Genomic DNA, 9779 nt, shown 5'->3' with positions numbered 1-9779 from the left:
TCGTCGGACGAACGATTAAGATTAGAATCTGACGACGCGCGAGTGCTCGCCGCGTGTTGGGCTGCGTCTCCCTGAGAAATACCGGTGGCAGATTGCGTGAAGTTTATCCATTGCGGCGGAAGACAAATCGACGCAGGAGGAAAAGGACCCTCTTAGGTACATCGGTGGCTGACAAACTGACCAAAGCCATCCTCCCACGACCCTCTCGGCCGCCGCATTATCGGAAGCCTGTGGACAGCGGGACCATTTATACTGTTAAAAGTCCGGCAACGAGCGGGGAGAGAACGACGGACGAAACAAAGACACTCGAGCGGAATAAAATCATTCTCCATTTGGAAACCGAGCGACGCGATTGCGTTGTATATATTGGAGCGCGTGATGGCCAGCTTCCAAATCACCAGTAGCAATATTATGTATCGCGTTAGCGGGCATTTGTCTTAATCAGTCGGCGACTCTGCGATTCGGACGTTCTCGCTATTATAAAACGCTCTCACGGTGTCTTCCTCCGCCCACGTCACTGCTGAAGAATTACTCCGCGTCGCGGTATTCGCTAATACTCGCAAATTGATCCGATAGATTCGTATCTGCTGAATCCACGAGCGTCACATGAATCTCTTTCGTTGTCGCGGGCGACGTATCTCATTTGCTAATCGCTCGCCAAGCGTCGTTAATACTGCCGAGATCGACGTTCCCACCGCGTGATATTTCAAATTGCATTATTTGCCCATTATTAGGAGTGCGTTATTAGTTGGGAAATATTACTCGCAATTAAATGCGTGCCTCGTTCGAGTCGCGGCCAAGAGAAGCGACGCGCGCGGTCCCTTCGCAGACCTCCGGTTCAGTCAGGCCCGGATAACTTTGCGAGGCCTTGTGAGTCCCACGGACTCACGCGAGATAATCAGAGCGTGCAGAACGTATCCGAGCCAGTCCGCTTTAACTCGGCTGGCAATATGGCTGAACGAAATGGAGTGGAATGTGCCTGGGTGCCGGATGGAGTGAGTACGGTCGACGTAGTAGTTGGTGGGCTATAATAACGTATAAAGTAATTAAGGACATCGGGCGACAGCGGGCGGAGGCGGAGGCGCGAGGCGGAGGCGGCGGCGGCAACGGCGGCGGCGGCGGCGGCGCGGCAGCGGCAGCGGCGGCGGCGCAGCGGCGGCGCGGCAGCGGCGGAGGACGACGGAGGACGACGGGATCCTGTAGGCGGGAGGGCAGGAAAACGGACAGGTTAGGGAATGCGACATTTACATAGTAATTAAATCGCGGGAGCAAGTGGGACCGTTGGGGGAGATACCGGTGCTCGAGCAATTACAGACGCATTAGATTGCGGTAAGCACTTGTTTATGGCCCGCCCTGCCGCCGCTCTCTTCGCTCTCCACTCGATTCTCCGTTCTGATGCCGTTCTATTGTCTAAAGCTGCTCGCTTGTTCTCTCTCTCTCTCTCTCTCTCTCTCTCTCTCTCTCTCTCTCTCTCTCTCTCTCTCTCTCTCTCTCTCTCTCTCTCTCTCTCTCTCTCTCTCTCTCTCTCTCTCTTTCTCTCTCTTTCTTTGCCTCTTCCTCTTCCTCCTCTTTCTCCTCTTCCCTCTTCGACCACCTTGTCTTCTTTTTTTCTCTTTCTCTTACGAGCACCCGCAACTGCGCGCGATACACTAGTTTTACACTTTACTTTATAGCGGAGACGCGCTCCGCTTTTTTTACCGACGACGCGACGACCGCTTCATATAGGGGAACACCTCTCTCTCTCTCTCTCTCTCTCTCTCTCTCTCTCTCTCTCTCTCTCTCTCTCGCTCGCTCGCTTCCCCGTCTCGATATCACGTAGTTTTTGTAGCTGGGAGAATTTGGATGGTGTAAGATTCAACGTAGCACCAAGAAAAGTGGATTCGGGAAAATTACAACATACGGACTATGATTCGAGAAAATGCGATTTTGCGAAGATAAAATTATTGGTAGGTCTTTCTTTATAGGAAGAATCTTTATTACATACTTGTTATTACTCGATTCTATTTCACTTCAATATTTTATTAATTGCCACGCTGCGCACTTCGCTCGAGTAGTTTGCATTGAGAGTCTTCTCAAGCGAGAGTACATTCTCTGATATGTACTGATACTGATGTACGCACGTGTTAATTCACCGTCCAATGATGGCCGACCGGTCACTCGCTTCATCCCCTAATGCAAGCATCCCGCTGGCTTACGCTATCCTTAATCCTGTGTTCTCGGATCAAATCGTTTGATCCTGGCCCGACCGTGGCCTCCTCCCATTCGCGTCGCTTAAGATTCAGACTTTGCCGCAGATTCGAATTTGGTTTCGGCCCCCGGCTCACACTTTGAGCAGGAATATCATTTGAATCCCAATGTACCATCCTGGAATCCCTTGGTGTTCTCTTGACGCGCTACAACAATGGAAAGTCTCTCCAGAGAGACGAGGACGAGAGTGATACTCGCTTGAGAGAAGGAATAACACTTAAGTAAATAAACGCAATATTCAATGGCGATGGCCGTTTCTATCTCATTACATTGAATTAATTTAAACATCACTATTTGAGTTTGGTAGTTTTCGAGATATTATCGTTTCAAAATCTAATCGTTTGACGCTCGAATTGTCAGACGAATCATTCGTTCTCAGAAAAATGAAAGCTCGATGGCTAGATTTACACATGGAGATTGCAAAAAAAATTGCAAAATAATCTTTGAGGGAGGAGGAAAGCGGCATTTTATTTTGAGTCGCCATTCACTCTGTTCTTGCTCTCTCCCTCGATTCGCGAAGTCTCATCCTTCGTCCCGTTATCAAAACAAACGACGCGCAGCGGCGATTTAATATATAAAAGCATCGGGCGAATCGTCGAATTATTAATTATAATGAACAACAATCGAGCGACGCCAGGCCGCGTGGCGGTGGCCGGCGCGGGCGAGCCGCATTTATCTTAATGACGTCACGGCATGATGCACGAGCGGTTGAAATGTTAAGTAACGATATTAATAAATAGTGGAGTCCGCGCGTGCAACGCGCGGCGCAAATGGGAGCCGCGGGGGCGCAGCCCCTCGCCGCGACCCCGGGGGTGTGGGGCATATACGCGCGTGTACGTGTGCGCGCGTGCACCCCGAGAAAGAGAGAGAGAGAGAGAGAGAGAGAGAGAGAGAGAGAGAGAGAGAGAGAGAGAGAGAGAGAGAGAGAGAGCGAGCGAGGGAGGGTGTCGTGAGTTATGAGCGCTCTGTGATATCGATGCATCAATTTGACTAAACGAAGGATTAATTTAATAACAAGTCAGCGGATGAGTCGTCGGATGATGTATAGAGAGGGGATGGTAGAGACGTGTTTTGAGAAGGGGCGGGAGGGGGATTTATATGGACCCACGCCGTGTTCTTTGTACCGCCCACTTATGGTGGGTGCTTGATACTCTGTAAACACGCGTCTCTCTCACTTGACTTGGAAAGGAGAAGAGAGAGAGAGAGAGAGAGAGAGGAGGGAGAGGGGAGGAAAGGAAATCTCTCACTTGGAAAGGAGAAGAGAGAGAGAGAGAGAGAGAGAGAGAGAGAGAGAGAGAGAGAGAGAGAGAGAGAGAGAGAGAGAGGAGAGGTCTAAATGGGTGCTCATATGGCGAGATTCCACGCCCCTTGCGCAGCACCTCGGCGAGATTTTTGGTCCTTGCTCGGTTTACGATTTCGAGCGAAACGACGATAATGTTTCTCCTTTTCTTCCGGTATTTGAAATAGTTTTCTAATTATTTTCATCGAGAATCACGCGGCGCGCTGAGTTATCGAATAACAATAATGAGGTTACGGGATTCCATCGCGATTACTCCCGCCGCACGTATACGCGACGTATACGATCGACGGCAACGAGAAGCCGAGGGGCTCTTCTTGTCTAGTAATACAAGGAATCGAGTGTCTGTGCAATCCACTCTGAAGCGTTTCGCCAATACGCGGGAACAGCGGGTGGCGCAGAAGCAGCAGCGAGACGACGGCACGAGAGAGGGAGGGTTGGAAATCACTTTCATCGCGACGTAATGTTACTAAGCGACAACTTCTCTCGCACCCTCTATCTGTCATGCCAATTAACCAGCCCTCTCCAGCCGTCGTCTCTTATGGGCCTCTCTCTCTCTCTCTCTCTCTCTCTCTCTCTCTCTCTCTCTCTCTCTCTCTCTCTCTCTCTCTCTCTCTCTCTCTCTCTGTGTTCCTCCCTCTCTCGTCTCTCTGCTCGGTCTCCCTCTCTCCGGGAGAAACTCCGGGCCGGAATTTATGCGACCCTTCAGGACGATATATTTTTCACTATTACGATACTTCTCGGGTCAATGGATTATGTGATATTCCGAGTACGGGACGCATCTCAAGGATGCAGCGAGAAACTTTTAATGATGGCCATTAGTCGTCGCGAGATCCGTGGCTTGAAATGCGAAGCGAAATTTGCGAGCGAGAAAAACGGGGCCGGCTGGTGCGCTTCCGATCCGGTCGAGATGAAAATCGTGGACGACGGTAATAGCCGCAGCTCGCGAGTGCATTAACAAACAAATAGCTCGAAGAGATATCCTCCCGCGAAATCCAATAACGACGCGCGGAGGGTGCGGAGTCGTGACGGATTAATCGCCGAAGAATCAGCGATCCCGTCGTAGTCGCCATAAGGCGCGAGATAAAGTACATTTTCGCACCCCAGCGATGACGCAGGGAAAAAATGTACAGGAAGCTATGATAGCAAAGATAAAGAAGCGAAGGGGTATAAGAGTGAGTGCCAAGAGTGCGGAGAGAAGTGAGAGAGAGAGAGAGAGAGAGAGAGAGAGAGAGAGAGAGAGAGAGAGAGAGAGAGAGAGAGGGAAAGTGAGCGCAAGTGAAAGAGAGAGGGAGAGAGAACGAGAGAGCGGTGAGTCGGCGCAAGAAGGTGGGAGAGCGATGTCGTAAAGTAAGTTCGTGGCGTGGATGGCCACCTCGGGCTCTCCTAATGGACAATAACCGCGATATATCGCCTCATTCCAGAAGATCCCCGGCAACTGGGTGACTACTTCCGTTCCTATATCGCGACGTTTGAGCGTAAGTACGAATGCGTCCTCCACGTCCTCTCGCAGTGTTATGCGTCATGCACCACTTTGGCGTCGCTCGATCCACGATGAACGTGTCGTGTTCTGTAAAAAAAAAAAAAGAAACAGAGAGAGGGAGGAAGATTCACGAGAGTTCGCTACGAGAGGCCGCGAGCTGCCCCCCGATATTCGAGATCGTCGCGCTATTGGTGCGTTTTCGTAGATTTCATTGTCATTACTGGCGTCTCTTAATTAGCAGACACAGGACTGAACACCGGGAGCCGCTTTCGCTCCACGTCCCCTGTAACAAATGATCCCGCGGCGAAGCGCGATATCTGTCATCGGCGAGGGAGGAGAGATGGAGCAAAGGGAGGAGGGTGAAATGAAATTACGCGGAGTCGGTCGCGCGTATCTCGTCGCCGTCCGTCGACGGAAGACGTCGCGGCGCGTTCGCGCGGCCCGCGCAATCGCAAACGCAAGCTAACAATGCGATCGTTTGAAATTCAGTTAAAGGGCGTCCCTTCAATTACGAGGCGCGTCGGACGCCGGCGCCAGTCCCAGCGCCGGCCGCATCAATAAAAGATAGACACACATGCGGCAGGGGGGGCCGATTGGGGAGGGGGAGGGCAGCGTACCTCTCTGTCTCTCGTTCGCGGCGCTGCATTACCAGCGGACGTCAAATCGATTAATAACGCGATTAATAACAGCCGACCGCGATTCTGCGATCTTGAGCGCGGGGAGGAGCAGCGGTTGAGCGCGCGGACGCGCGACAGTATGCCGCGATGTCCTCTCGGCTCTCATTGAATCCTTTCGCGGCCCCAACTTGATTCCCCGAGCTGACCCGTTTCCTCGAGCTGCTCTCCTCTCTCCTGTCCCTTCTCCTCCCCTCCGCTTCTTCTCCCGCGATGGAAGCCCGAGAAGAATCGTTCGTGGGTTCCGCGTTTAAAATAAAACGACGTATGGAGTATAGGAGAGCGTTTTAATTTGAAGCAACGCGCGCGTCTCGTCGCGCGCTCTCGCGCGAATCAATTGGACCGAATCGCTTGCGGATTCCGTGCTTCCTCCCGCAGTCGCGCGCTCCAATTGGAGAAACGAGACGGCGCGATGTCGATGGACGACGTAGGATTCATCCATCGCATTCGGCACTGACGTACGACGAAAAAAGACTCGTAAAAAAGGTGAATCAATCATAAAGTTAGCCTTTTATTCCGCGGGAGAGCGGATAAAACTGGCGCGAGCGCATACGTGCGATGGAAGGGCATTGAAAGAAAGACGGGCTTGCGGGCGAAGGGGTACGGAAGGGTAGAGTAAGAGGCGAAGGAGGAGGTGGAGGAGGAGGAGGAGGAGGTGGAGGAAGAGAAAGAATATAAAGTTACGTCACACGTTTATTTCATTCCCGTCGATCCAATAAAAGTCCCAATAATAATTTCGGATGTTTTCCGATGCAACATGTTTGATTTAGTGTTGGACATTTTGTGATCGCATATCTGCCTCGTAAATCTCGTCGCGGTGGCGCCACTGCATAAAAATATCAAACGTCGATGTGTCCCGCGTTCAACCCCAATCCCGGGCGGTAAAATATTGCCCGCGATTCCGCGCGACGGAAATAGCCTTTCATGCCCCGCCGCCTGATAATTCCAGAATTTCGCAGATTTATACCCCGGAAAGGTTATGGAAGATACCGCTCGCTCGCTCGCCCGCGCGCCCGATCGCGCCCGTTATTATTAATCGCCGCGCGTAACGATAAAGTGGGACGTTTAATTTTTAAAAATGGCCCCTAACGAATATCGCCGCGCGCCGCGCGCCGGCCACCGGCCACCGGCGGAAAAATATACGTCAAGATTATGCCGTCCGATTCCGAGTACAATGTCGCGATCGAACGGTCGATCGGATCGCGTGTCGTTTGATTGGAAATAAAAAAAAAAAGAGAGAGAAAGAAAAAAGATAACGGGCAAACAAACAAACGAACGAAAAAGAAACAAGAAAGATGCAATCGCGTCACTTTGTGGCGCGTGATTTCGCGCGACGACCGGACGTCGTATATCAGCGCTATGATGGTTGCGATCGACGTATCCATTGTAAGTTATGCTAAGCTGGAATGGGTAATTGCGACGTATCGTCTCGCGTAAACCTCCGGAGATAGTTCGAGAGCTGATCTCATAACTAACAAGAGTAGCGTATTTCTTTGAGGTTGTGTTTCACCGTCAGTATCGATAATAGCGTTTTCCGGTGCACTCACCGGATGGGCTCTCGGTGCCAAGAGGGCCGAGAGAAAATCCAATGAGAAAATAAGCTCCTCTTTCTCGATTCGCGCAACGATACTGCGAAATGAAAGCTTGCCATGTGTGCGGAGTAATGCCAAGATGGAAATTATTTCCGTGCGCATCTCGACTCGCGACGTCCGTATATAAACTTGTTAATTTTTGCTCCCAGCTGCCTATTCGTCATTCAAAGTTGCGATGCTTAAATTCCGTCATTCCGGTAACATCCGTAGTAACCAGCTAGCTAACCGGACAATTGGCAGCAAAAGTCACACACCGTATCTACTAATCCTGTTATTCTTAGAAAATAACGAGTACTCGAATATCTGATAAATATCCGGTTGATTCGACTTCGGCCTTGGTACTGGCCGTGCATCAACATCGCTAATCTCGGTCTTTCCTATCTTCCTCTCCGTAAAAAAAAAATCGCCATTTCTCTCGGAATTAGTCTGTCGTAATGGATTAATTGTACACTTGGAATTAATCAACGTAATCGCGCAGTGGGAGTGACTGCGATACCGTCTCTTTCTCTTTCTCTCTCCTGCCGTCGGTGATAAATTTCACAGTCATTCTTTTTTAATAATTTCATGATGAGCATTTGATTAATCGCTTTTATTTCTTAACGACCTCGTGATGACTATCGATTTTATCATTAGAAGATACTGCACTGTCTCATTCACCCCACTGTCATAATTATCCTGCCTTACCTCCTACCCTCCATTCGTCTCGTGCATGTCTTTAATGTATTTTTTATCGTGCAATCTTTTCTTTACCGTCATATGACACTCGCGCGTACGTGCATGCGTGCGCGTACGGAATGTATGTTTCATTTTTATTTTTTTATGTACCAGAGAGAGAGAGAGAGAGAGAGAGAGAGAGAGAGAGAGAAAGGAAGAGAGAAAAATATACGTGTGAGTATTGGTCGAATCGATTACTCGGATATCGCTGCTTTGGCAGCAAGACACTTACAGCTTTCATAAGCCAACAGCTGTGCTATATGCGCTCTGTTTTCGGCAAAAATTTAGCTCGAGCTACTTCGAACCACAAATAAACAGGAAACGAGACTCCTTCTCAACTCCCGGCGAAACTCTCGTCTCGATATTACATAGACCAGCCCGAACGCGCACATCGCGCGCATTTAGCGATGTAGCTGAGGTATGAATGCGAATCGCCGTAAGGAACGAGAGACGAAATGTCAAAGTGCAAAGCGGAGAAGATACGACGTTGTTTACAACCGCTAATACGTCCTTCTCGCGTAAATCCGCGCCGGTTCCATAATCGCTGCGGTTTTATTTTTTACATACAGCGAGAGAGCGAGATCCTCGCGACGACCGAGAGCCGGTCTCGAAATAATGACGCACCGGCCGAGGAGAAGGATCGCGTCTAAGCGCGGATTATTGAATTGCGCGAGACAACGAATGGAGCGCACTCCCATCGGAATATTAAAATAATCTGCCATTACTTTAATAAATCTGTCCCTCCGTTTTCCAGTGCTCTCCGTTCTCGCGGACCCCTTCCACCGTCTCTCCTTCTCTTTTCTCCTCTTCACTCTTTGCCTGTTCACCCCACCGACCTCCTCGACCCGCCTTCCCGGGTTCCTCCGCGAGCACTCGAGGCAGGCAGTCGCAGATGTCACTGTACCCCTAATGAGCGCGCTATTTTTCACGAGTATTTTTATCCCGTTTATTGGCTGCCCGCTTCACAAACTGTCGGCTGGATATTAATCATCCGGCTCTTACAACTCTGGTTTTATTTCCTCCAAGGATAAAGAATGGGGGCGGGGGCGGTGGCAAGGAAAATCGAGGGGACGAGATCTCGTTCTCTCTCTCTCTCGCGCGCGCGCGCGCGCGCATTTTTGCTCTCGCGCGTGTCCCTTCATTAATTATATTAAACCGGCTTCCACAAACGTCACCTCGCGACTTACGATCGACTTTTCGGCGATACGATGCATCGCGAAGCGTTGCTGAGCTTCACCGCCGACACTTGACTCGTGAACGATGTTGTACATACACGCCGCAACCTCGCGCTGTTTTGTTTGCAAGTAGAACGCAATTCGCTTTTCCGAATTCACGAACATCATTGTGGCAATGCAAATCACGACGTCATTTATGACGTCTGTGAATCGATACTGAAAATGTAACAGAAAAAAGGCGAACAAATAGTACTTATTGGATCGATTTACGGCATTCGATCGTCACATACATACACATATACACACACACACACACACACGCGTGCGTTTCTGAATGATCGTCGATAAGAAAAATTATGCGCAGATTTCGCGCAATTCCTGTATAATTTGATAAACTACTTTATTACTGGAACACTAATTGCATGACACTTCAGCGAGCTCTCGTCCCTGCGTTTTCGTCGGTCTTCATCTCTCGTTCACGCCGTCTTGCCGAGTGTTTTGCCGCATTATCACATTCTAGAACAGGTTTACGCGCCGCTTCAGTATGCATCGCGTATTGAAATTCCTCATTCATTACATTTCGCATTCATACCGCGG

The sequence above is a fragment of the Harpegnathos saltator genome, unplaced genomic scaffold, assembly GCF_003227715.2.
Source record: "Harpegnathos saltator strain DR-91 unplaced genomic scaffold, Hsal_v8.6 scaffold117, whole genome shotgun sequence".
Lineage (NCBI taxonomy): Eukaryota > Metazoa > Arthropoda > Insecta > Hymenoptera > Formicidae > Harpegnathos > Harpegnathos saltator.
Note: the sequence above shows the minus strand (reverse complement) of the source record.